At 44.9% G+C, this 25,385-nt stretch overlaps 2 pseudogenes; both read right to left on the bottom strand.

Annotated features, from left to right (window-relative positions):
* Window positions 1-4,848: 4,848 nt before the first annotated feature.
* On the bottom strand, window positions 4,849-15,784 carry LOC102909341 (mitogen-activated protein kinase 3 pseudogene; annotated as a pseudogene).
* A 2,912-nt stretch (window positions 15,785-18,696) lies between these two features.
* On the bottom strand, window positions 18,697-19,279 carry LOC102927472 (E3 ubiquitin-protein ligase RBX1 pseudogene; annotated as a pseudogene).
* Window positions 19,280-25,385: the final 6,106 nt, after the last annotated feature.

Raw genomic sequence — 25,385 nt, forward strand, 5'->3', positions numbered from 1 at the left:
GTGAAGGCATCTTACTCATTTTCAAACACTGGGCCATCCCCCCATCCAAATTGTTGTCCCAGCTTCTTTTCTTTCTCTTTCTCACGTCTCACTCGTTCCCCACCCCTCTGTCAACATAGTGAGGGACATTTGTGTAGACAGGGTGGCCCAGTACTGGAGCAGCATCTTTGAAAGTGGATCACGTCGCTGCCTCTCCTGCTCTGCAAGCCGAGCCTTTCTGGCTGGTCCATTGAGGCCCTGTTTGTCCCTCTCTGGCCTGCTCTTTTTAGGAGGCTGAAAGAGAGCGCTGGAACTGTAGCCCTCTCCTCTGATAACCCTGGTTCTCTGCAGTTTCGCTGACTCACTGGGGAGAATCACACATCTTTTTGGATGGAGCTCTTGGCTGGAGTCAGAAGGCCTGGATCGTGCACTCAAAAGTGATGCTAACTCAAATACTTGGGCTTCTAAGATTTTGCCTCTCACATCCCCCATCCTTTTCCACCTCTGCTCCTCAGGCATCAGTTAACTGAAAGGCCACACCCAAGGCTACAGTCTTAGCAAAGGAGCTAAGTTATTGTTTTATTTATTAACATAAAAGATATAAGTGTAGAGTCCCCAAGAAAGAATAGGGTGGGGGGTATGGTTCTGGAAGTATAGAATGTTGCAGGAAAAGGTAACCCCCTCCCCACTCAGCTGTCACAAGTCCTTCCTGTCCCAAACTATGATGGCATTTCGATTGCCATGAAATGTAGAGTTTGGCCCAGAAGCAGCCTAGGTGGCAGCAGGTGGTAGGCAGGATGTATCCTGCATTGTAGCATCCTTCCCTTAAGACAGGACACTTAGCAGTGGGGTTCCAGTCTGCTTTGTCTTGTCCAACCGTGAAAGGTGCAGGGATGCAGCCCTAGCTGCCTTCCAAGGAGTGCTGGTGCTATCTGGGAGCGTGGAGGCTGAGTCATATTTTGGGAGAGAATTGTGTTTTTATACCCGCAATGTAGGGTGTTGCCATAATATTAATCATTATTATGGTCAAAAACAAACTCACCCCGCAGTTATGACAAAGCTGGGTCTTGGCTCTTTCCTGTTCCTACATTGTCCTCTCTCAGTGGCCTGCCTTCTGGAAGCACACATTAACTCTCTATTGTCAGAAGAGGCAGTGAGTGGCCTTTCTTTAATTTTAGTAAAACACATTTTTTTGACAGGGTCTTACGACGTTACTCAGGCTGGCCTGAGTCTCCCGAGCCTCTTGCCTCAGCTTCCTGAGTAGCTGGGCTCACAGGTGTACTACCACACCCAGTAGGCAACTATCTAACATCGTTTAGGGATGCAGCAAAGTCCTCAATGGGATTGGAGTGGAGTGGAGTGGACTGGATTCTAGTTTTGTCACACAGAGGACAGAAGCCAGTGCTTCACTTATACTAGGTGAGTATTCTACCAGGAGCTTCATGCCCCCATTCCAAAGTACCTCGTTTATTTTGTACATTATGATTATTTTTAATTTTTTGTGTCTGGGTGTTTTGCCCGCATGCATGTCTGTGCACCACATGGATGTGGGAAGAGGGGGTCAGATCCTCGGGAGCTGGAGTTACAGATGGTTGCTAGCCACCACGTGTGGGGAGGCCAGTGGAAGGGATTGGGTCCCCTAGAACTGGAATTACCAATGGTTGTAATCCACCATGGGCGGCCTCTGGAAGAGCAGTCAGTATTCTTAACCACTGAGCCATGTCTCCACCACCCAAAGTACCTAATTTAAGAAAGTGGGGAGTCGGGGTGGGGCTAGCCATCTGGGCACGGTGATGCTTGCTTATGATCCCAGCATTCAGGAGGGTAAGGAATGAGGATTGTGAATTGGCTTGTGAATTGGGCTACACAGTAAATCTGTCTCCAAAACAAACCAATGCAGACCCCAGCAGGCGTGGTGGTGTACATCTACAATACTAGTACTTAGGAGGCAGAGAGTCAGTCCAAGGCCAGCTTCAGCAACAGAGCAACGCCTTGTCTCGTCCTCCTCATTTCACCTTCCCCATAAACCAGCAAACCAAACAGACCTTCTTCCCTATCGCTAAGACCTAAAATTCCCCCCAGGCAATACACAAAGGCTCCACAAACCTCATTAATCACTTGGCACCTTTCGTCTGCTTCTTTTTGGACAAGGCCTTGACATGTGGCTCAGACTGGCCCTGAATTCATCTTTTTGTCTCAGCCTCTTACTACTACGATTATAGGCCTCTATCATCCCCATTAGCTACTTCAGTCTTCATATGAGTGAGCTTTTATTACTATTTCCTCGAGAGAAAGGGTGGGGTGAACATAGAGACCACAGAGTACAGAATGCAAAACCAGGGGAAAATCTCATCCTCAAGGAAGAGAAGGCCACAGAGAGGGGCCGCTGGCACAGGAGGCAACTTGATGGTTTTGCCATTAAGCAGTTTTGGATCTAAGTTATGGCCACAGGTGAAGTTACTATAGTTAGAGGTTAGGGAATAAAGGGAGTACTAAAAGGAAGAGCCACTAGAAAAAGGTCTGGAAAACCTTGGTCTTGGTCTGTAGTCTAGGCTGTCCTTGAACTTGAGCGCCTCCTGACTCAATCTCCTGTGTGCTGGGATTTCAGGTGTGACCTGTACAAGGCTCGTTACTGGAAAAGTTTTTGAACGTTCTATTGATTGATTCTTTATGGATTTCATATCACGAATCCTGATCCCATTCTTCTCCCTGTCCCTTTGTATCTGCCCTCTGCCCTTGCAACGCCCCCATGCCCAAATAAAGAAAAAAAGGTGTCATTGCAGAAGCTGTAGTGTGACACAGTATACCCTTTTATCCACATATCTTTGCTTGCATGTGTTCATTGCAAAGAGTCATTGGTCTGGTTCGAGGCCTCTGGTTTCTGCTACACCATCACTACTGGGCCCTCACTGGGCCTCCTCTTGGATATCCTGGTGTTAGCTCACCCCATGCAGCAGGCATCAAGCCGTGGGCCAGTTCCCCTGCTCTCCCTTGGGGCTGGCTCACCCACATCTACACCACCAGGGCCTGCTCTACTGTGTTGTTCAGGCCAGGGGCAGGGACCACTCTCTGAGTGCTGCGGCTGGTGAGAGGCAAGGCCAGCATGCTCTCTCTCTCTCTTGTGACCACAGGGACAGCTCTCCCACCCGCCACAGGGGGCGGCGGGGGTGGGGGTGGGGATTGTTTTCTCTCCCTGGCCCAAGCCACCATATGGCAGATGAGGGGCGGGGCCAGACCTCTCATGCTCATGTTCTCAGAGCTGGCTCACCTGAGCCCTGGTCAATAGGGTCCGCTCTGCTGTGCTACCCAGTCCAGGGCCTGCTCTCCTGACTGCTGCAGCTGGGGAGGGACAGGGCCAGCTCTCATGCTCTCCTAACCCTGGGGCCAGCTTTCCTGCCTGCAGCAGGTAGCGAGGGGAAATTATTGATTTTTTTTTTGTTTTTCTTTTTTTCTTTTTTCTTTTGGCTTTTTCGAGACAGGGTTTCTCTGTGTAGCGTTGCGCTTTTCCTGGAACTCACTTTGGAGACCAGGCTGGCCTCGAACTCACAGAGATCCGCCTGCCTCTGCCTCCCGAGTGCTGGGATTAAAGGCGAGTGCCACCATCGCCAGGCACAATTTTTTTTTTTTTTCGAGACAGGGTTTCTCTGTGTAGCTTTGGTTGTTCTGCAACTAGCTCTGTAGACCAGGCTGGCCACAAACTCACAGAGATCCGCCTGCCTGGCAAGTTACTGACATTTAATGAGCCATTTTCCAGCCTGGGGCTCAAGCCCTGGCTGTAGAGCAAGAGTGTGAGTTTTAGGCCGAGCTCAGGCCTTGCGCCATTTCTGGAGCCAGGCACGGGCTGCAAGGTCTTTGTGTCCTACAGAGCCAGAGAAGCTGGGGAACAGGAGGTGACTCCTGGAGAATTTAGGTTCAGGGAGAGGCCTGAATGCTAGGGCCAAGTGTGCTGTTAGATAGTACCTACTCTGCCAGGCTAGGCCCCACCCCTTGTAATCTTATCCAGTGACCCAGTGTAGCTAGAGTTTTCCTGCCTGGCCCACAGTCAGGACAAATCTTTGTCACCTGCCAGTCCCACAGCCACTCAGACCCAACCAAGTAAACACAGAGACTTATATTGCTTACAAACTGTATGGCCGTGGCAGGCTTCTTGCTAACTGTGCTTATAGCTTAAATTAATCCATTTCACAAATCTATACCTGCCACGTGGCTCGTGGCTTACCGGTACTTTACATCTTCCTTGTCCTGGCGGTGGCTCCAGGCAGTGACTCCTGCCTTCCTGTTCTTTTATTTCTCCTCTCTGTTAGTCCCGCCTATACTTCCTGCCTAGCCACGGCCAATCAGGTTTTATTCATTGACCAATCAGAGCAACTTGCCATACAGACCATCCCCCCAGCACAGCCAAGTGCAGACCATCTCAGACACCTGCACTCAGGCCCGTGGTCCTAATCATCCTCTATGCGGACCTGCTGGGTAACGCCACGAGGAACCCGAGAACGGGCTCCCATAGGACATACAGAACATCCCACAGCAACCCAGAAATCATTTTCCTCTTTTCTGGACCCCACTGTATCTTGAACAAATCAGAAAATAGGGCAAATGTTGCCCTACTTGTCCTTTACCTGGACTTAGAGGAAAGCAGATAAACCAGGAGAAATGTCCCGAATTATGGTCTCAGTAACCAGTTTCCCTGCCACTTATCCGTCTCCATCATCGTTTGGGTTATGGTAAAAATCACCCCTCAGAGGGTGTCTCCCAGCACAGCCATTTCACTGTTCATTGTTACCTTGACACCTATCACTGCCTCAGCTTGCATTTACTGGTTGGTGCTTTTCCATGCCCCCGTCCTGTGTGAGCTCCGAGAGAAGTCCCTCACTTGAACTCCGTGGCCTGAATGTGGCAGCCCTGGGCAAGCCCTTTCTCTGCCTTCCCTTTGTACCTCTGGTTAGAGTATTTCCCCTTCCTCCGCTGTATTCCGCCCTCTCCATTCCATCCTTCTTGTCCCGCAATGCTGGAGCCAGTGTTGTTCTCCCTGAGCAAGGCCTCCTGCATGATATCAGCACAGAATTTTCTTCTTTAACGACAGCTTCATTGTCTGTGCTTTGGATTTTGCCCTCCGTGCCTGCCTCCTCTCTCCCTTATTTTTGTTCCTCTTTTCTCTTTCCCATGTCCTTCCGTTTCTTCTTCTCCTCTGCTACCGTTGAGATAGGATTTCACTACATATCCCAAGCTGGCCTGGAACTCACTATTATAGGTCCAGACTGAACTGGAACTTGTGGCAATCCTCCTGCCTGAGCTCCGGGGTTCTGAGAGCCATCAAGTCAGGAAATGACATATGCATTTTATGTAAGATGCTTCTGAGCCAACAAAGCTTGACAGCCTGCTTCAGCCCCTCACCTCTCCCTTGTCCTTGCAGGATTCTGCTTCCTTATAGACAAGATGAAGAGGTTGGGCAGTGTGACCTCTTAGTTTTTAACATTGGCAAATTTATGTTCTGGAAAGTTCTGGAAGATAATGTCCTTGGCTTGTCTAACTTAGAATCTCTACAGAAGCCTATTCAAGAATAGTATCTTCAATGTAATGGTGCTTAATGGGTGAGTGAGTGGATGGAACGAGTAGCCAAGAGGCAAAGGTTACAGAAGGCCGACTCACAACAAGCCAGAAACAACAGCATGGTCAACCACACTACCCAGGCCTGGGTTAGAATCCCAGTCTCTGCCAAGTTGGTGCTCTCCAAGGCTTCTTTTCCTCAATCTGTCAACCTGCGGTGTTACTGGTACTTACTGCTTTGGGCTGCTGGAGGACAAAATGAGATAATGTCTACAAAAAAAAAGTCTGGCACACAGTTTTTCCTCACCTTTCTTTTTAATTAGCTCACTCCAATAAGGAACAAACAGTTCATTTTCAATGCAGCAGAATCTGAACTTCAATCATGTCCCTGCCTCCTTGAGTGCTTGGAAGCCTGGCTGACCCGAGTTAGGGCTTGGGAGCAGGATGCTGGTGTCTTAGAGCATGTTCTCGCATAACCACTGGCTGGGAGAACCAGTGTGGAGGCAGAGGAAGCTTATCAGCAAGGCGAGGAGACCACATGGAGAATGTCTCTCTTCAAGCCTCAGCTGCTGCAGCAAGACACCCCCACCTACAAGTTCTCACACGGAGGTCTTTGCTTGCCATTGTTACTGCTTCCTGAGGGTCACTGGGGGTAGATTCGGTGCCTTGAAAGTGGGCATGATGTAGCCTCTGTATCCTGGACAAAGAACTTACTGCCTGAGTGGAGCAGAGGTCCCAGAAGTGTTTTTTAAAGCCAACTGATGCACTGATTAGCTTCGGGAAAGTCAATTAGCCTCTGCAAGCCCAGGTGCCTTTTCTGAGGACTCACCCGGGTTACTGTGAGGATCAAGCCCTCTGTTATCTAGAAGAGAATCACTGTAGCTGCTTTCAAGCTTCTTCCTTTACCTAAACCTATTTACCATCCCTTTCAGGACTAGGCTTTCTGTTCTCTAGGCTATTTTGTCACCAAAGCTAGAAAAAGGCATCCGTGCTGATGTGTTAATAGGTGTTAATTGGACGATGTATTTACATTTCAACAGGGAGCTTTTCCAGGGTGGGCAGGAATGAGTAATGGTGGCGGCCAGGTGTTAGCGCTGGGGAGGCAGGGTTTGTTGTTGGGGGGGGGGGGAGGGGGCTTCGGAAGCCCTTTCTCAAACTGCTCATGCCGGTGGGGGGGGTGTTGGGGGGGGGGCTGTGCTTTTTAGTCAGGCAGCAAGCACAGTGAATTTGCACTCAGAAAATGCCTGAGGCTTTGGGAGACACACTGAAGACACATCCTACTTGGTCTCTAAGAGCAATGGAAGGCTGGCTAACAATTTACCTGCTTCCTCTCCGAGCCCTGAGTCACACTGACTCAACAGGCCTGATGAACTTGTTCCAGGCTTGGAGACCAGTCCTGGGGCCCACAAAAGCCACTATCCTGGGGCCCACAAAAGCCACTATCCTGGAAAGATTACCCCCGTTAGTCCCCCTAGGCAGCTCCTGAGGCTTTGCACATGCTCACAGAGCCTGGGGCTTTTGCTCGGTCCAGGGTTAAACTCCTTTGGAAAGAGGTGCACTTTTGGGTTAAAAGTTCCTCTGGTGCTATTAATGTTGAGCAGAAATAAGTTCTGTGCCTGAAATATCAATGCATGTGTTGAAAACACGGGAGGGGAAGGGAAGGGTTTAATTGGCTAAGGCTAGCTGGAGTTTACAAGTGTGGGCAGGGGCACATGTGGACATGCACAGGAGTGCACCGCCATTGTTATTTCTCAAACCAGGAACAAACGGCTAACCAAGGTACCATTAACAGCAAAGCAGACACTGGCTGCCAGGTTCTTCCTGGATTCCTCAGTCTCTACCCTACTCCCTAACCTAAACTCTCCAGCCCAATTATTGGGCTGGGCTGCCCTTGCCCCAGCTGTCCTTCCTTATATAATCCAGTCATTTTTGCAACGAAGTCCTTTTTTCTTTTTTTGGTCTACCCTTGACTCTCTTGGCTGGTCTCTTGGCCCAGGCTACCCCTCCTGCTTGACAGCTCCTCTCCCCTCCTCTCATCTGCTCTCTCTCCTCACATGGGCCAGCTCAGTCAGGTCATGTCCACTCTGGACTCTCCCAGATGTTCCTGCCTCTGGCTATGCTCTCCCACGTATCGACAATAAACCTTGTCCCTCATACCTAGGAGCAGTCATGTCCCTTTCCTTTTTATTTTCCATTTCATTCAGGCATGAGTTTGTTTCTGAATGTGTGCTCTGTATGTAGGCTCTGTAGTTTATCTTTTGGTTCTTTTCTGGAGTTGGTCGTGGAAATATCCTGTTTCCTCCCCATGGTGTCAAGGTTGGAACCTAATGCCTCACACACGCTAAGCAAATGCTCTGCCCCTGGGCTCCTCTCTAGCCCTGGTGATGAAAATAATTTGTTTTTCCTTGCTGTCTGACATGTAAAGAAAGCTACGACCTAGGCTCCTCCAAACGTGGTTCCTGAGGCTGTTGAACTGCCTAGGACATGATACAGCCACTCTGGGTCTTACTGTTCTCCGCTCAGAAGGCGCTGTTCCTGAATACATTCTGAACATACCCCCCCCCCAATTTATGATGTCTCTTGCTCACTGCTCCTGAAGAAATGCGAAGGAAGAGGAGCCTCATGGCCCTTCAGTTTGAAAATGACTCTACCTACAAAGGCTGAGAAGGAAATCAATGTCACGGGTGCAGATGGAGCCCCTGCTTGTAAGTGCATGGGGATGTGTATTTTGTGAGAGATCCAGATGGATCTGGTCTCTGAATGACGCTGGTTACAGATAAATGTGGTTACTCAAGCTGAGCAGTATTCAGTAGGTGATGAACAGATGATTTCCTTAGAGCACAGTGGAACTGCAGACTAATTCCTTGTTGGGCCTCGGCATTAGACTCGGACCGCCTTTGGCAGTGGGGTGGAGAGCAAGCAGAGAGAGGCAGGTCTCCTTGGAATGAGAGTAGAAGCTACTAAGTGGGATCAGAAGGCTCAATCCAGCATTCACACTCCATGTGACCTACAGTGTTTCGCAACATTTTGCATTGGTTGCCCACATGTAAAAACTCACAACACTGAAAAATAATAGGATCAGGTAACACTGGACAAGTTGCCTGCTTGGCACTGATGAGGATCAGGTCTACTGAATAGTGACTGGCACACTGAGGTAGGATCTGCACTCACATTTGCCATGGTCCCCACATCTCCTGGTCTTTTATACCCTGCATATTTCCCTCGTGTTGACCCTCTGGCTCCTTTGGGCTAGTTTGTATCCCTGGGCTTTTAACACTTCTCCTGATGGAAGAGGCCATAGGCAAAGGCAGAGGATAGGAGACCAGCTGAGACATAGGGTCTGAGAATAGGCAAGAAGCCCGAGAGAGGCAGCCCGAGGTCCTCAATGGCCATCCTGTCAGGCACAGGCATTGTAGCAATAGTGAGCCTGGATTTCAATGTCCAGTGAAGACTGAGGCAGGAATCTTGCTGAGCAGCGTGTCTAAGGTCCAGTGACCATGCCACAGTCGTACTCAAACCCTCAGAGCCTTCCTATTTTTATGAAAACGAACAAAGCCGTATTGTGGTCAACAAGGTATTGAAGTTTAGCCTTGCCGGGGCAAACTCTGCATCATGGGCCCTGTACATTTGGAAAAGCAGCAATAATCAAGATGCTCCCTAGCCTCGGGTGAGGCGAACTGCAAAGGGCCACTTTGTGTTTACATCTGAAGGCAAGAGCCGCCTCCAAAGCACCACGTGTGGTGGACCACACACCTTCAATCTCAGCACCGGCAAGGATGAGGCAGGCGGTTGAGTGCTTTAGTTTGCTTTCTGTTGCTGTGATAAACACAATGGCCAAAAGCAACTTGGGGAGGGAAGGGTTCATCTGGTACACTTCCGGGTCACACAGTCCATCATCGAGGGAAGTCGAGGCAGGAGCTCCAGCAGGAACTGAAACATAACCCATAGGGAACATTGCTTATTGGCTTTCTCCCACTGGCTTGCTTAACTAGCTTTTTTATACAGCCTCGGCCCACGTGCCTAGGGCTGGCCCTACCTCCAGTACTGGCACTGCTGGGCCCTTCTAAATCGTTTAGCAATTAAGAAAACGCATCACAGGCGTGCCAATCTGACCAATGGAGACTCTCTCAGATAACTCTCGGCTGTGTCTTGTTGACAGCTTGAAGCTAACTAGGAAAGTGAGATTGAAGCCAGCCTGGGCTGCAAAGACAGACCTTGTCTTAAAGGACAAAATAACCCAACCAACCAAACAAACCCCCAAATAGAAAATAACGTGGAAAAAATATCCCACAACAATAACAAAAAAAGCCATGCCCACTGGGAAGAGAAGAGTGAGTTTTAGAATTCTGTGTTTACCCTTGCTCCATGGATAGTATTTCAGAACCAAAGCCACAAGCTCCCCTTGTTTCCCTGTTGCCGAGAGGTGAACAGCTTTGCTGAAAGGCACCCAGTAATTGAATCATTTGTGCACGTCCAGGGAAAAAGGTCACGAGAGCCAATCAGAGCGATGCTGTGCGAAGCCAGCTACTAAATAAATCCCCTTCAGTCTGGCCTTCCCACCTTCACATCATCGCACAGGGTTGTTAGCAGAATCCGGAGTTCGTGTTGGTCTTACCAAAAAATCATGAGACAGGAATTGGTAGAAGGAAATGAATTTATTTATAGTTTGGACAAGAAGTGAGGAGAGAAAAACTCTCAGCGTCTCCCTGTCTTCTCTGTAGCAGTGTTACAATCTCTAGATAAGATGGACAGAGCCAGAAACCATGTATCTGGAGACTTGGTTGTAAGGTAAGTTATTAGAACTGTGAAATTGTTCTTTTCCTGGGAGATAGTGCTTTCTTTGGCAGACCTTCCTGGCACAGAGGAATTTCCAGGGATTTCCCGGAGAAATTTTCTTTTGGGTCCCTGTGGTACCCTCGTAGATGATGAGGATTTGTTGTTTCCTAAGACAGCTAGATTGGCTGGGCTGGGCTGGGCAGCCTCAGGGATGGAGAAGACAGCCCTGCTCTTTGCTCTTTGGTCCGTTTTGCCCATGGCATTTGTCTCAGCAGAGAAAGCCTGTCTCAGTTACACGTCATCTACACACTTCTAGGAACTCTTCTACAAGCTTGGTGCATCTGAATCCAGATGCCGGCTGTGTTCCCTGCTCTGGCTAGGGCCTCTACCTGCTCAGCCACCAGTTCTGAGAATGACACGGAATGGTAGAGCAGAAGGTCTGTAGCCAAATGTGACTTGGCCAGGTTCCCACTCTTGTTTCCTCCCCATGCCTCCCTTTAAAGGCTTCTCTTAGAACAGTGCTTCTCAATCTTCCTAATGCTGCGGCCCTTTAATACAGTTCCTCATGGTGTGGTGATCCTCAACCATAAAATTGTTTTCGTTGCTACTTCAGAACTAATTTTGCTACTGTTATGAATAATAATGTAAATATGTGTTTCCTGGTGGTTAGGCGACCCCTATGAAAGGATCCTTTTGACCCCCCAGAGGTGTTGTGACCTACAGGTTGAGAACTGCGGGCTTAGACCTTCTGGGCTGCTGAATGGCAGAGGGTAAGCAACACTGGGATAACGGACCTTTGCTTTGGATCGTTCTTCTGTGGTACACAAAGGCAATGCCTATAAATGGCTGCTTTCAGCATGTTGCTTAGAGCAATCACTGGTATCATCCTAGAACATGGCCACAGGGAGACTGTTGTGAGGCAAATTAGGGGTGGGAGGCAGTTCTGCATCCAGTGAGTATAGCCCTATGAAACAGCTCCTTGGCTGTAGAGGTATCTGTAGGGTTTTTTTTTTGGGGGGGTGCTATCCAGCTCCCAAATAAATACATGGAGACTTATTCTTACTTATGAATGCCCAGCCTTAGCTTGGCTTGTTTCTAGCCAGCTTCTCTTAAATTATCCCATCTTTCGCCTTTGGGCTTTTACTTTTCTATATACCTTTATTTACTTCTTATTCTGTAGCTTGTTGTGTAGCTGGGTGGCTGGCCCCTGGAGTCCTTCTCTCCTCCTTTTCTTGCTCCTCTATAATGAGAAATCCACAGAGTCTGCTTAAAAAGTAAAGGAATTTATTAGGAAGGAAAACTCACTACAGAATAGGAGATTTATCACAGGGTCCTAGAAGGAGATTTATCATAGGGTCCTAGAAGGCTGAGGTACAGTCCCATACTGATCTTCCACTTAAGTCCATCCCAGCATCCAAGCCCAAGAGGGAGAGAAGAGGGAGGCTTAGTGCAGCTCAGGTCTTAAGGGTAGCCCTGAGGCCATGCCCCAGGGGCAGGTACTTCAAGGTCACAGGTAGGTAGGACACTTACCTGCTATATTTCTAGGGGCTGTGCTTCAAGGTCATAGATAGAACAGATATCCACTACACTCCTCAATCCTCTCCCAAGATTTCTTGTATTTATTCTCTCTGCCTGCCAGTCTTGCCTATCCTTTCTCTACCTGTTGGCCATTCATCTCTTAAGTAAACCAATCAGGTATTTTAGGCCGGCAAAGTAACACAGCTTCACAGAGTTAAACAAATGCAACATAAAAGAATGCAACACATCTTTGCATCATTAAACAAATATTCTACAGCATACACAAATGTAACACACCTTAAACTAATATTTCACAACAGTTATCACAATCTGAAGGAAAGAGAAGCATATAAGAGGCTCACCCATTAACCCACTCCTGTGGTTGAGATTTGACCTTGTAAAGTGTCAGCCAACTGGGACATCCAGCAGATTCTGTGTACATGCACACTATAGACACTCACAAGGCTCTGCCAGGAATCCAGACAACTTGGGAGTGGACAAATAAAAGCCACCCAAATATGCATGCTAGAATGGGTAAGACAAATTCTTGGTAACATGGATGGAGCTTCACAAATTAGGACTTAAGACTATTAATGTAAACTGATAATGGATGCCAAAAGCAAATCTGTGGTGATAGAAGTCAGAAAATGGCTGCTTCTGGGTGGGGGGATAGTAATGGACTGAGAAGGGCATGTATGAGCCTTCTGGAAGGTGGAAGTTTCTTGCTTCCTGACCTGAGTAGAGGGTATGAGTATAGACACGTGAGGCCCATCAAGAGATACACTTACGATTTGTCTTACATGTATCTAGGCATAATGATGAATGCTACATATAAATAACTCAAACATTTAAAATTAAAGAAAATATTTATCAAGGCAGACATAATGACATAAACCAGGAATTCCAGAATTGCATAGCAAGGATCTGTCCCACTAGAGGATGTTTTTTTGAGAAGGCCATCAGTAGTGAGTAAGGGGGAAAAGTCATAAGACACTCCTAAAAATTAAAAAGAAGTAAAATAAAACACACACACGTACTGACTAGGGCTAAATATCATTCCTAAAGAAATGTCAACCAGAGAATTGGGCTCTTACCTTGTAAGGCTTAATCCCTGCAAAAGTTGGCTTTCCAGCCTGGGAATAGAGCTCAGTGGTAGAGTGCTTGCCAGCACACAAGGGGATGCCCAAAGCCCCGGGTTTCATCACACCAACACTACCAACAAAGTTGACTTTCCTCTTGCCTCTTTCCCTGTGGTTTAGGATCTGTGTCAGGATGTTAGATCACCTAACAGGCCCTTGCTTGCACCACTGGGTGAAAATAGTCATGGTTTTCCTGTTGAGGGGCCCTCCCCAAACCCCTGGAATCTGGGAGTCAGCCATTTTCAGTTGTGAACATTGACAGTGGCCGAGCCTCTTGTAGTCTCAGCGGATGTCATAGTCCTTGAGGACCTAGACAGAGCTAAGGAATCTGCATCTCATCCTAGCCCCTTTCTGTATTCTGCCTTCTCTGCTTAATAGAAACCGGAAATTCTCTTTGTAGCTTAAAAGCTTGGATTGCTTATTCACCATTTGATGTTCAGGGCAGTGATATCAAGTGCACTTTCAGGACTTACACACGAGTGGGAAGAAGATTCCATTTTACTCCAATGTGTCCTGCTTAGGAGAGGCCCACTCCTCATGGCACTTCTAGATATTATATGCCGGCCTTTCCTTGAATTATTAGTATTGCTAATATTATTTTATCCACACACCCCTCTCCATATTTGTACATTAGATGCAGGCATGGAGAGGTGGGTAGGGGTGCTGCCATGTTCACTTTCACTCACCCCCAAACAGAAGCCGCAAGGCAGTTACATGTCGCAGCTCTGAGAAGGAGAGGGTTTAGCCTGTACCTGGCTCCTCAGGGAAACCAGCCCTTGAGAATTAGGAATGTTCCTCAGGGAATATGATGTGTCCTCACCTCTAATGAGGTAAGCATGGCATAGCTTATCCTGAGTCCACCTGGCCCCAGAGCCTGGGCTAGCAGGGGTAGATTAAGGGCAGATCAGCAGAGATCAGCTCTGGGACCAGGGAGATGAAGGTGGGGGAGAGAGGTGGGAGGAGCCTGTCTGAAGCAGGTGATCCCAACAGAGGGAGAGAAGATGGCCAGGCTCACCCTCTGTCCAGCCTGGGCTGCCAGGGTTTGGGTTTAGTAACATTCATTTTCTAACAATCTGCAGAGAAGCAGCAGGTAGGAGCAAGGCCAAGTCCGAAGGGGCAGTCTTCTCCTTAGGGAACCCTTGGTGCCACTGGCCAGAAACTTGGCCATCTCTGGTTGCATCTTGGAGGAGATTATCAAACTCAATGTCAAATGTGAACTCCTAGCCTGGCATGGTAGTGCATGCTTTTAATCCCAGCACTTGAGAGGCTGATGTAGATATAGCTCTGTGAGTTCAAGACGAGCTTGGACAATATAGTAAGTGTCAGGCCAGACACTGTTACATAGTGACACCCTGTCTCCCCTCTCCCTCCCCCCAAACCCCCAAAAGCCAAACTAAACCAAACAATAGAAAAAACAAACAAACAAATAAACAAACAAACAAAAGTGAAGGGCTTCTTAAACAATGGCTCATATGTCATGTCACAGTACTGTTCCAGGCAGGGCTGAGCCTGTATTTCCTGGACTGTAATCTGCTTGCTAGGTTTGAAGATTAACAGTCTTGTCCAGCAAGTTAAGTAAGAGCTTTGGAATCAGACTGGGGGAAAAACTTGGCCTAGGTCACCTAAGTGTTAGAGGGCACAGACTGTAGGTAGTTTGTGTTGTTGTTTTGGCTCTTTTAGGAGACCCACCATTCAGCTCCCAAATAAATCACTCTCAGAGGTTTATTCTTACTTCTGAATGCCTGGCCTTTGCTTGGCCTAGTTTCTAGCCAGCTTTCTTTAACTTAAATTATCCTGTCTACATTTGCCTCTGGGCTTTTCCCATTCTCCTACTTCTGTAAATCTTACTCTTACTCAGCCATAGCTTGATATGTAGCTAAGTGACTTGTCCCTGGAGTTCTCCTCCTTCTCTGTCTACTTCCTCTTTTCTCTTCCCAGTTTTCTCCATATGTGTGTGTGTGTGTGTGTGTGTGTGTGTGTGTATTTTTTTTTTCTCTGCCTGCCAGCCCTGCCTATTCTTTCTCCTGCCTTGCTATTGGCCAGTTCTTTATTAGACCATCAAGTTATCAGGTGTTTTAGACAGGCACAGTAACACAGCTTCACAGAGTTAAACAAATGCAACATAAACAAAAGTAACACACCTTAAAATAATATTCACCAACAAGTTTGGATCCTCCATGTTGATGATACAATTTCTGTCATCCTGGAATGGGGAACCCCAGGATACATGGAATGTGGTTGAACTGGTCCAGGTAGTGTTTGCCAGGGAAGATGGGTCAGTTGGAGAGCACCTCAGCCAGAATGCTGCCATCAGAGCAGCTACTGACAGACTTGATGTAGCCCTTGGAGTTAAGTATGATCTTTGGGCCTGGGTACTAGTATGTAGACATACACCATCAGAAAGCCAACGTGATCATACTCAGGGTCAGCAATTTAGGCCAGGCCAAAATTATAGATCTTAAGGTTGCAGTTGTAATGTGGGAGGGCTTCAGCTTCCTGTGGAGCACTGGCTGAATGTGTGTATGTCCTAGACCCCCTGCAGGATCTGATAGAGGAAGTAGCAGATGTGGCCATTGTTCAACTGCTAGCTCTTGAGCAGTTTGTACAGGTTTGTCTCTATTGTGTCCTGCATGATGTAAAGATCCCTGAAAGCTTTCAGGGTGGGTGTCTGAAGAATGTCTCTGATGCCTAAGATGCTCTCTCTCATGGTGGCATCACAGCAAGACCTGAATCGCCATCACTGTGTGCCCTTCCAATGTTTGAAGGGCTGCTCTCTTGATGGCTACTGGAATCTTGTGTATGTGGTCACAAGCTGAGCTGACCATGTGTATGCACCTTTGTGAAGTGCTGCCAATCTTCTAGAAGGGTCACACCTTCACCACTTCTCCCAGGGACAATCCCATTGGCTCCTGGGGGCTCCCCACACCTACCTCCCCAAAAGCTACCCTTACCTTGAATTATTCTCTCAGTGTAGGGCCTGGCAACCTGGGAGCTTCTGAAGGTTGGCCAGCAGGGTAGAAGTAAAAGAATTCTAGGTGAGAGTTTTGTTGTAGAAGCCATAGCCAAACAGGGTTCCAGATGCCTTCCTCACACAGCATAAAGTATTCATTTGCATCTTCGCAAAGTGGCTCCATTCATTTAGAGATGAAAGAAACTATTGACAGAAAACCTGGGCCTGGACCTCTGGATTCACCAAGGTCAGTTGTGGAAAAGTTTGTACGAGTCTGAATATGCAATGGAAGATGTTAGAAGTTGAATATTAACCTCCCCCAATAAGGCACTTCTGAGCAAATCTAGAGTCTTTATCTATAATTGTGGGTGTGGTGAAAATGAAGTAAAATCTTGTGCTTTCTTGCTGGTTCTGCCCAGGACAGTAACTCTATTCTACACAATTCCTAAAGTTAAACCTGTGGAATGTATTACACAGCCTTGTGTTCTAGTTTTGTTCTATTGCTGTGATAAAACAGTCTGACCAAAAGTAACACAGGAAAGAAAGCGTTGGCTTGGCTTATACTTCCTGGTCACAATCTGTCATCAAGGGTCAGGGCAGAAACTCAAGCAGGGACTTGAAGTGGGTACTACTTGCTGACTGGCTCTTTGGCTCACTCAGAGGCTGGATGTTTAACTAGCTTTCTTATATGGCTCAGGACTACTTGCCTAGAGATGATGCCACCCACAATGGGCTTGGCCCTCCAGCATTAATTAATAATCAAGATCATTCCTCACTGACACCTCCTCAGGTCAATTTTATGTAGACAATTCCTCAACTGAGGCTTCTCCTCTGAGATGACTCTAGGCTGGGTAAATTTGATATTAAAAGCTAACTATAATTCCTTATAAATTTCAAGGCATTATGCAAAATGGAAATAAGTAATTATCATCCTGGTATGTGGAGATCTTTTTTGGTATGGATATTTAAAAAATTTAAATTGTTTATTAGCATATATAAATTATAGTTAATACTGGGTTTGTTCTGTTTTCATACATGTTTATGATGTATGTGAGTGGGAAAAGAAGATACTGACAAGCTCAAAGGTGAAGGCCCATCTGGCTGCTGGGAGTAGTTTTCATCAACTAAGACTAACCCTGGAGTTTGACAACTGGAGTCTGAGGTCTGCTTGGGCCACCTCTCTGCCATTCATGGGTAGAGAGCCCCAAGTTTCTGTGGCTCCAGAAGTCTACCATAGCTGCATCCTTTCAACAGGCTGATGAATACTTGGAAGGTCTTGAAAATATGAAGACATGTTCTCTGTCCATATCAATCTCAGTGCTACGATTGCTTGTCACTTGGGAGACATCCCCAGATAGAACATTAGCTGACCCAGGGGGTGTGATCTGAGGAGTTTCAGGAGGGGAAGAGAAACTGCCCAGCTCATAGGCTGTAAGGCTAATTGTGCATGGCAGAGGCCCTTGGTATGAAAAGAAAATGAAGACAACTCTGCTGGACATTGGACAGTGTCCAGTACAGGTTCAAAACCAGTATGTACCATAGGAAAGAGAAGAGACCGCACCCCTCCCCCCACCCCGTGCATGTAACTGTCAGTTTCTAATTTTTGAGCATCCCCCCCCAAAAAAAAAGCTGTTTCAACATTTCACCATCCCTTTTTTGTCCCTTGTGCCTATTGTTTTTCTTTTTATCATATTGTCAATAGAACTTTCATGTTGTGAGACTAGAAATATGTCTTTAGGGACAGGAGAGATGGCTCAGCAATGAATAGCACTTGCTGTTCTTGCAGAGGACCCAGGTTCAGTTCCTGGCACCCATGTGGTACTTCCTCGAGTTCCAGAGGATCCAGTGCCCTATTCTGACCTCTGCAGGCACAAGGCATAAACGTTTTACACACACACACACACACACACACACACACACACACACACACACACAAAGCATCTGTACACAAAACGTCTTAAAATATGTTTTTATTCTCCTTCATACATTCATATGATTTTATTTATACATTTCCTTACTACTGGTTAATCTTTTTTTTTTGCTCACTTATTTTTCATGAAATGTTTCTTTACATTATGCTCTCTTTTTTATTAACATAAATATTTTTATTAAAATTAACTTGGAAAAACCAAAAAGTCAGTATTGTTTCACACATTTTTTGCAATCTTTTTCTGACAACAGAATACAGTTGGAGTCTCAAATCCGCTTCAGCTGACCGCTGCTTTGACTGAAGTAAATGAAGAATGCTTTCACCGGGAACTGCACTGTACGAAGGAAAACTGCCCAGGATTTCAGAACCCCTGCAGAACAATTAGCCACATAAGAACCACAGCAACAAAACGGTTTCTCAGTAGAGACTGCAGCCATTGACAGCATCAAGCCGGCAACTCCTTTCATGGCCAGCATGTTTAAAGGAAACTTGAGCTCTTGTTAATTCAATCTGAACATTGCTTTTTTCTTTCTTTCTTTCTTTTCTTTTTTTTTACTTTAGGCCAACAATTGAACCCAGGGCTTTGGACAAACACCCGACTATTGAATTATACCCTACTATTGAACTATGCCCATGAGCGCACAAATCAGAATTGTGGTGTTTTAGAGCTTACAAAGCCCAATTCCTCATTCTGAAGGCCCAGAGCAGACCTGGCTGGTCCAAGGCTGTCACTTCCTCATTCAGCTGCCCAGTGCTGTCTCAAAGGAAGACAAGTGACCTGCACTTCCAGACTTTAAACAGGTTCCTTGTGTGTGCCCCTGTGATGCACCCGCAGGACAGCTGTTCTGGTGATGAACAGTGCACTTTTTGAGGTTGTTTCTGGCATTGAAGATGCCCCTTCTCAGGTCACTCTTTCCACATACATGTGACAGCAACCATTCTCGAACTTAACAACTTTATTTGACACAAAATACAATATGGCTGTGGGAACAGCAAACTCCCAAGACAAAGGAAAGAAAAAAAACCATGGCTCTATCTAATTTATAATTAACAGGAAGGCAAGTCACCACACGAGTAACAAACGGGTAAGCTTTAGGGAGAGTCTTTTCTAGTGCCCATACTTGTGGAATTCCCACTCTCTGTTGTCCAACGGACACACCGGCCTTGTTTTGAGCCATCGAAAGATGCAGTGGAAATGAAAGGCATGATTATAGATGCCCCACGTGAAAGTACTCTCTTCAGAAGTAGCAGATGCCTGGTTGGCCTGACATTCAATGCAAAGATCCATAATGTGGTTCCTTCAGATGGCACAGTTATCAACCACAAAATCCCAGGTCCAGAGGGCTACTACATTCCACTTTTTCACTTCAAAGCACTTCTTGCCCGCACTGCTGTTGGTGCCACTGGGGTATCCACATCCATCGCTGCCGCCATTTTGGAAAGACACCGTCTGTCGCCGGGCCCATGCTGCTCTCTTTATTATATTTTTAGTTGTAGTGTGACTTTATCTTATTGGGCTTTTGTTTTTGTTTGCTTAAAACCACACATTAAAAAAAAGTCTCATCATGTACCTCAGATTGGCCTTGAATTGCTGTGTGGCTGAATGTGGTCTTGAACTGCCGACAACCCCCCCGCCCCCAAGAAGAAGGCATCATATTCCTTGGAAGTGGAGTTACAGAGGGTTGGGAGTCACATATGGCTGCTGGGAACAGAACCCTGGGAGCCATCTCTGCAGCCCCATTTTTTCTTTATCTTTTCTAATCCCTTGCTGCTTCCTCTTCACTCTCTAACACTTTTCATTCCTCCTCTTTTTTGTTTCCTTTCTAAAATAATATTTATGTTAATTATTTGGCAATTTCGTACAATGTATTTTGACCATATTCACCCCTCTGGCAACTCATTTCCTTTGTCTTTTATTTAAACTTGTTTCTCCTCTATTTTCACCCTTTTCTACTTTCTTCATCTATCTTTCTCATTTACTATTTCTAATTTTACTGTAAATCATTTTAAAATTAATTTTTATGTGTGTCGGTGTTTTGCCTGCATGTATGTCTGTGTGAGGATGTCAGATCTTAGAGTTATAGACAGTTGTGAGCTGCCATGTGAGTGCTGGGGATTGAACTGGAGTGCGTTGGAAGAGCAGCCAGTGCTCTTAACCACTGAGCCATTTCTCCAGCCCCCTAAACAATTTTTTTTTGAGACAGGGTTTCTCTGGGTAGCTTTGTGCCATTCCTATAACTTGCTTTTTGAGACCAAGCTGGCCTCAAACTCTCAGAGATCTGCTTGCCTCTGCCTCCCGAGTGCTGGGATTAAAGGCGTGCGCCACCACCGCCCAGCTCCCTAATAATTTTTAAATGTTCTTCACATTCTACAGTATGTTTCCACTTGCTTGAGGATGAGCATTGGTGATAGTAGCCTTTAATCAGCTTTAAGTACATTTCCTTATATTGTAAAGGCTGATGTTGCTGTTACAGCAGCTTGTTTTTTCCTGGTTAAGTAGAATTGAGCTGCTCAATAAGATCCCTAAATCAAACAGGAAGAACACCAACAGATTATCAAACTGTATCACAAGAAACACATGAAACATGAAAAAGTAAATCAGCATGAGTCCTCTTCAACTACCAACTCAATGATACTGAAACACTTGAAATGCTAGATAAAGATTTCAAAAGTTTACTAGTAAAAATGATCAGTGACCTTCAGGCAGGTACAAAAAAAGATCATTTCATTAGGAAAGTCAACAACATAGAAGAAAGAGTAAAGAAATAGATGTAAAATTCAGCAGTACGGATGAAGACATCACTACCCTGGAAGAAAAATTCCACAATAAGAATGAAAATAATAACATGGAAGAAAAATTCAACAAGGAAGTGGAGATTTTGGAAAACCCCCTAGAAATACTGGAAATAAACCTTAATGAACAACAACAACAAAACCAACAACAGTAAAACGCATCAATTATAGAGTTGACCAAGCAGAGGAAAGACTATTAAGGATGGAGAATAAGGTCAAGGAAACACTACACTCAAACACCAATAAGGGAAAATAAAACAAAACACAGAAACAAAATACTGTGACCCAAACATCTACAATAGCAAGCCTACGAGTTCACAGGACAGAAGAAAGAGCTGAGATAAAAACTAAGAGAATAACAATAAAATTATAGCATAAAATTTCTCAAATCTAGACAAAGAAATGGATATCCAGATTCAAGAGACATTTGAGTCCCCTTATAGACACAAGCAGAAAAGAACCCCTTACAACATATCATTGTTAAAATGTCAAGTGGATGGGAGGGGGTTCGGGGAGGTGGGAGGGGAGCAGGAAGAGGGAAGGGAGGGAGAAACTGTGATTGGTGTGTAAAATGAATAAAAAAATAAGCAAACAATATTAAAAGCTGAAAAAAGGGAAAAACCAACCTACTTACAAAAATATCTATTAACATCAAATCTCTCACGAGCAACATTAAAATACTTCCAAGCATGATTGCTGTATCCAGAAAGGCTATCTTTAAAATTGATTGTGAAATAAAGGCATTTCACGACAAGCACAAACTAAGGCAGTTCATGACTGCCAATCTAGAACTGCAAAAGGCACTTAAAGGAACACTACATGTGTGAGCCCACGGAGGCTCTCGAGTGAGAACTTACTCAGGGTCAGAGAATCTGAGCTTGCTTTACCCAGCAGGGCTGTTCAAGGAGATGATTTGACCAAGGGCACGGTTACCAAGTGTTTGGAAGGGTCTACACTTGGCTGTACAGTGTGCTTTGATCTTGTAAGGGGGAGGTCTTTTGCCTCTCCCTTTGGCATCTTATAAAAAGCCCTTTTCAATAAAGGACAAGGCTGTTGGGTATTGATCCAACCCCTCCTGAAGCTATCCTGTGTTCCTGTGTTTCTGTCTTTCTTCTTGTTGGCTAGGTCTCTCTATCTGATATTTTCTTTTCTTTTTTTTTTTTTTTTGGTTTTTTGAGACAGGGTTTCTCTGTGTAGCTTTGTGCTTTTCCTGGAACTCACTTGGTAGCCCAGGCTGGCCTCGAACTCACAGAGATCCGCCTGCCTCTGCCTCCCGAGTGCTGGGATTAAAGGCGTGCACCACCACCGCCCGGCTCTATCTGATATTTTCTTATTCCTCTTTCCTCCTCCTAAGAACCCTTCCGAAGATGGGAGCTGGACTCCCACAGCTACATATGGAGAAGGAAGGAAGGTTGTGAGAGCACAAGACAGAATATATTTCTTTTTTTTTTTTTTTTTGGTTTTTCGAGACAGGGTTTCTCTGTGTAGCTTTGCGCCTTTCCTGGAGCTCACTTTGTAGACCAGGCTGGCCTCGAACTCACAGAGATCCACCTGGCTCTGCCTCCCGAGTGCTGGGATTAAAGGCGTGCGCCACCACCGCCCGGCTAGGACAGAATATATTTCTTGAGAGATACAGATGAACAAAAGAGAGATAGGAAGTAACGCATCATGTCCAACAGTGATTCAGCAAACTCCTAATAGTAACAGGAGAGAAAGTAAAGGAGCAAACAGTAGTCCACCTAACAACAAAATATGGCAGAGATATTAATAAACATCTCTCAATAAGAACATTGAATATAAATAAACTCAAATCACCAACAAAGAGGTGCTGATTCCATTAAAAAACCAAATCCAACTATCAGTTGTCTCTAAGCAACATGTTTCGATGGTATAGATACTCACAGACTGATAGCTAAAGTCATTCTACCATGTGAATGCAAGCCAGAAACAAGCTGCAATAACTTTTTCTGATATTGGAGAAAGTGGCCTTTAGACAAGATTTGACAGAAGATTAAAAAGGCCACTTTATAATAAAACAAACATTCCACCAAGAATATACAACAATTCTAAATATCTGTGCACTGGATATTGTGGTTCCAAGTTTCATGAACAGACTAATGGACATAAAAAGTCTAAGAGCGCCTGATACAAGAAAAGTGGATGACTTCTCTATTCCACTTTCATTTTTAGATGTCATCATACTGCAGATCAACAAGGAAACAGGAGAATTAAAGTGAACCTAACCAATATCTACAGAATATTCCACCCAAAAGAAATGTACACATTCTTCTCAGCAGCCCACAGGACCTTCTCTCTAAATTTGATCACAGAGCTTCAGTGCAAGCCTTAAAAATACAACAGAATCAAAGCAATTTCTTGTATCTTTTTGGATCATGGTGCAATAAAATTAGAAATTGATAGTAAGAGAAATTACACAAATACTTGGAGACTGAACAATATACTTTTTTTCTTCAATATACTCTTGAATAAGTCATTGAAGTTAGAGAGGTGATTAAAAACTTCTTAGAATCAAAAGAAAATGAAACACAACTTATCAGAACCTTTAAGATATATGTAAGACAGTTCTTTCTAAAATTATTTTATTTATTATTATGTATGTATGTATGATGTTTGTGTGGAGAGTGGGCATGTGGCACACACAGCACTCATGTGGAGGTCACAGGGCTTTGGAATTGGTTCTCTCTTTTCACCTTTCTATTCTAGGGACTGAACTCAGCTCACCAGGCTTATATGACAAGTGCTTTATCTTGTGGGACCTCCACATTTCCACACTTTTAAGTTATGGCAGTTGTAAGAGGACAGTTTGTAGCCATGAGGGCCTACATTGAAAAAATTAGATCTAAAATAACCCAGTGGTGCAAGTCAGGTCTTAGAAAACAAGGACAAGCCAAGCCCCAAAGCACTAGGCAGCAGGAAACAATGAAGACCAGCATGGGAATTAATAAAATACAGAGTAAAACAACAATGCATAGAATCTATCCAAGAAAAAGTTGGTTGTTTTCAAAGATAAATAAGATTGACAACCTCCTAGCCAAGCAGACCTCAGACTGGAGGAAAGAAAGAAAACTCAATAAAATTGGGGATAACAAGGGGGAAGTTACAACAAATTCCAATGAAATCTAGTGGGACTTTGGGGAATACTTTAAAAAATGCTTAGACACATATAACTTGGCAAAAATTCAACAGACTTGGGACAATCAGTGACATCAAGGCAGTAGTAAAAACTTCCATACAATGAAAAGCTTAGCATCTTCCAAACTTTTATAAAGAGCTAACACTAGCACTACACAAACTATTCCACAAGACAGAAAGGGATGGAGCACTTTTGAAGACAGTGTTATCCTTATGCCAAGACCAGATAGAACATCAAAGAAAGTCATACATCAATTTTACTGATGAACACAGACACAAGAATGCTCAATAAAATTCTTGAAAACTGTATTCAAGAACACATTAAGAAGACCATGACCAAGTTGGTTTCATCCAAGGAATGCAAGGTTGTTTCTACATATGCAAATTAATAATTATAAACCAGTGTGTAATTAGACTTAATTTCAGAAATCATGTGATCACTTCAATAGATTCAGAAGGGGCCTTTGGCAAAGTTCAATATTCCTTAATGATAAAAGCCTTGAAGAAAACAGGAATAGAAGGAGTATATCTCAACATAAAACGTCTGTGTACAACACGATAGAGCCAACATGACGCTAAATGGGGAAAAAAATAGAAAACATTCTTTAAAGATCAAGGGCAAAGCAAGGGTGCTATGACAGTTTTATGTTGACTTGACACAAGCTAGAGTTAGTTTGGAAGGGGAACCTCAATTGAGAAAACGTCCCCACTAGATTGGCCCCCTGGGAAAGCTGTGGTGCATTGTCTTGATTGATGGTTGATGTGGGAGGGTGTAGCATGAATTGTTAGGTCTTATTAATAAAAATAAACCTGAGCCAGGTATTGGGGTGAATGCTGGAAGATCAGAAAAGCAGAACAAGCCACAGCTACCTCACCTCACCAATTCCTCAGCTGATCCTGTTTCTTCAGACTGGAAGCCTCTGTTTCCTCATCCAGAATGGATCTCAGAATGCTGCTCAAAAGCCTAAAAGCTTAACAGCTCTAGTTCCTGGTCCTCACACTTATATACCTTTCTGCTTTCTGCCATCACTTCCTGGGATTAAAGGCGTGAGTCACCATGCCTGGCTGTTTCCAGTGTGACATTAAACTCACAGAGATCCAGATGGATCTCTGCCTTTGGAATGCTAGGATTAAAGGTGTGTGTGTCACCATTTTCTGGCCTCTATATCTAGTGACTGTTCTGTTCTCTGACCCCAGATAAGTTTATTAGGGTGCACAATATTTTGGGGAACACAATATCACATTTCCCCTTTTTTGACTAAAATTTAAAAAGCTTATAATACAAGAAAAACTATATCCAATAAGTATATACAATATATACAGTCAAGAATTACATTAACAATGTCTAGTCCATTAACATTTGACAAATTCAGACAAAAAAATTTTCATTACTTATCCTGTTTAAAACAAGTAGTTCCTTTTTAAAAGTAGATTCAATAATCTCCCTTTTTATCTTATCATATCCATATTCTTTTTTTGAGTAGATCCAAAAATCTACCTTTTATCATTTCTATATCTTCCTTTTTTTAAAGAGTAGATTCAATATCTTTTTTTTAGAGTAGCTCTATATCTTCTTTTTTCTTTTTTTTGAACAAGAACC

Source organism: Peromyscus maniculatus, chromosome X, assembly GCF_049852395.1.
Source record: "Peromyscus maniculatus bairdii isolate BWxNUB_F1_BW_parent chromosome X, HU_Pman_BW_mat_3.1, whole genome shotgun sequence".
Taxonomy (NCBI): Eukaryota; Metazoa; Chordata; class Mammalia; order Rodentia; family Cricetidae; genus Peromyscus; species Peromyscus maniculatus.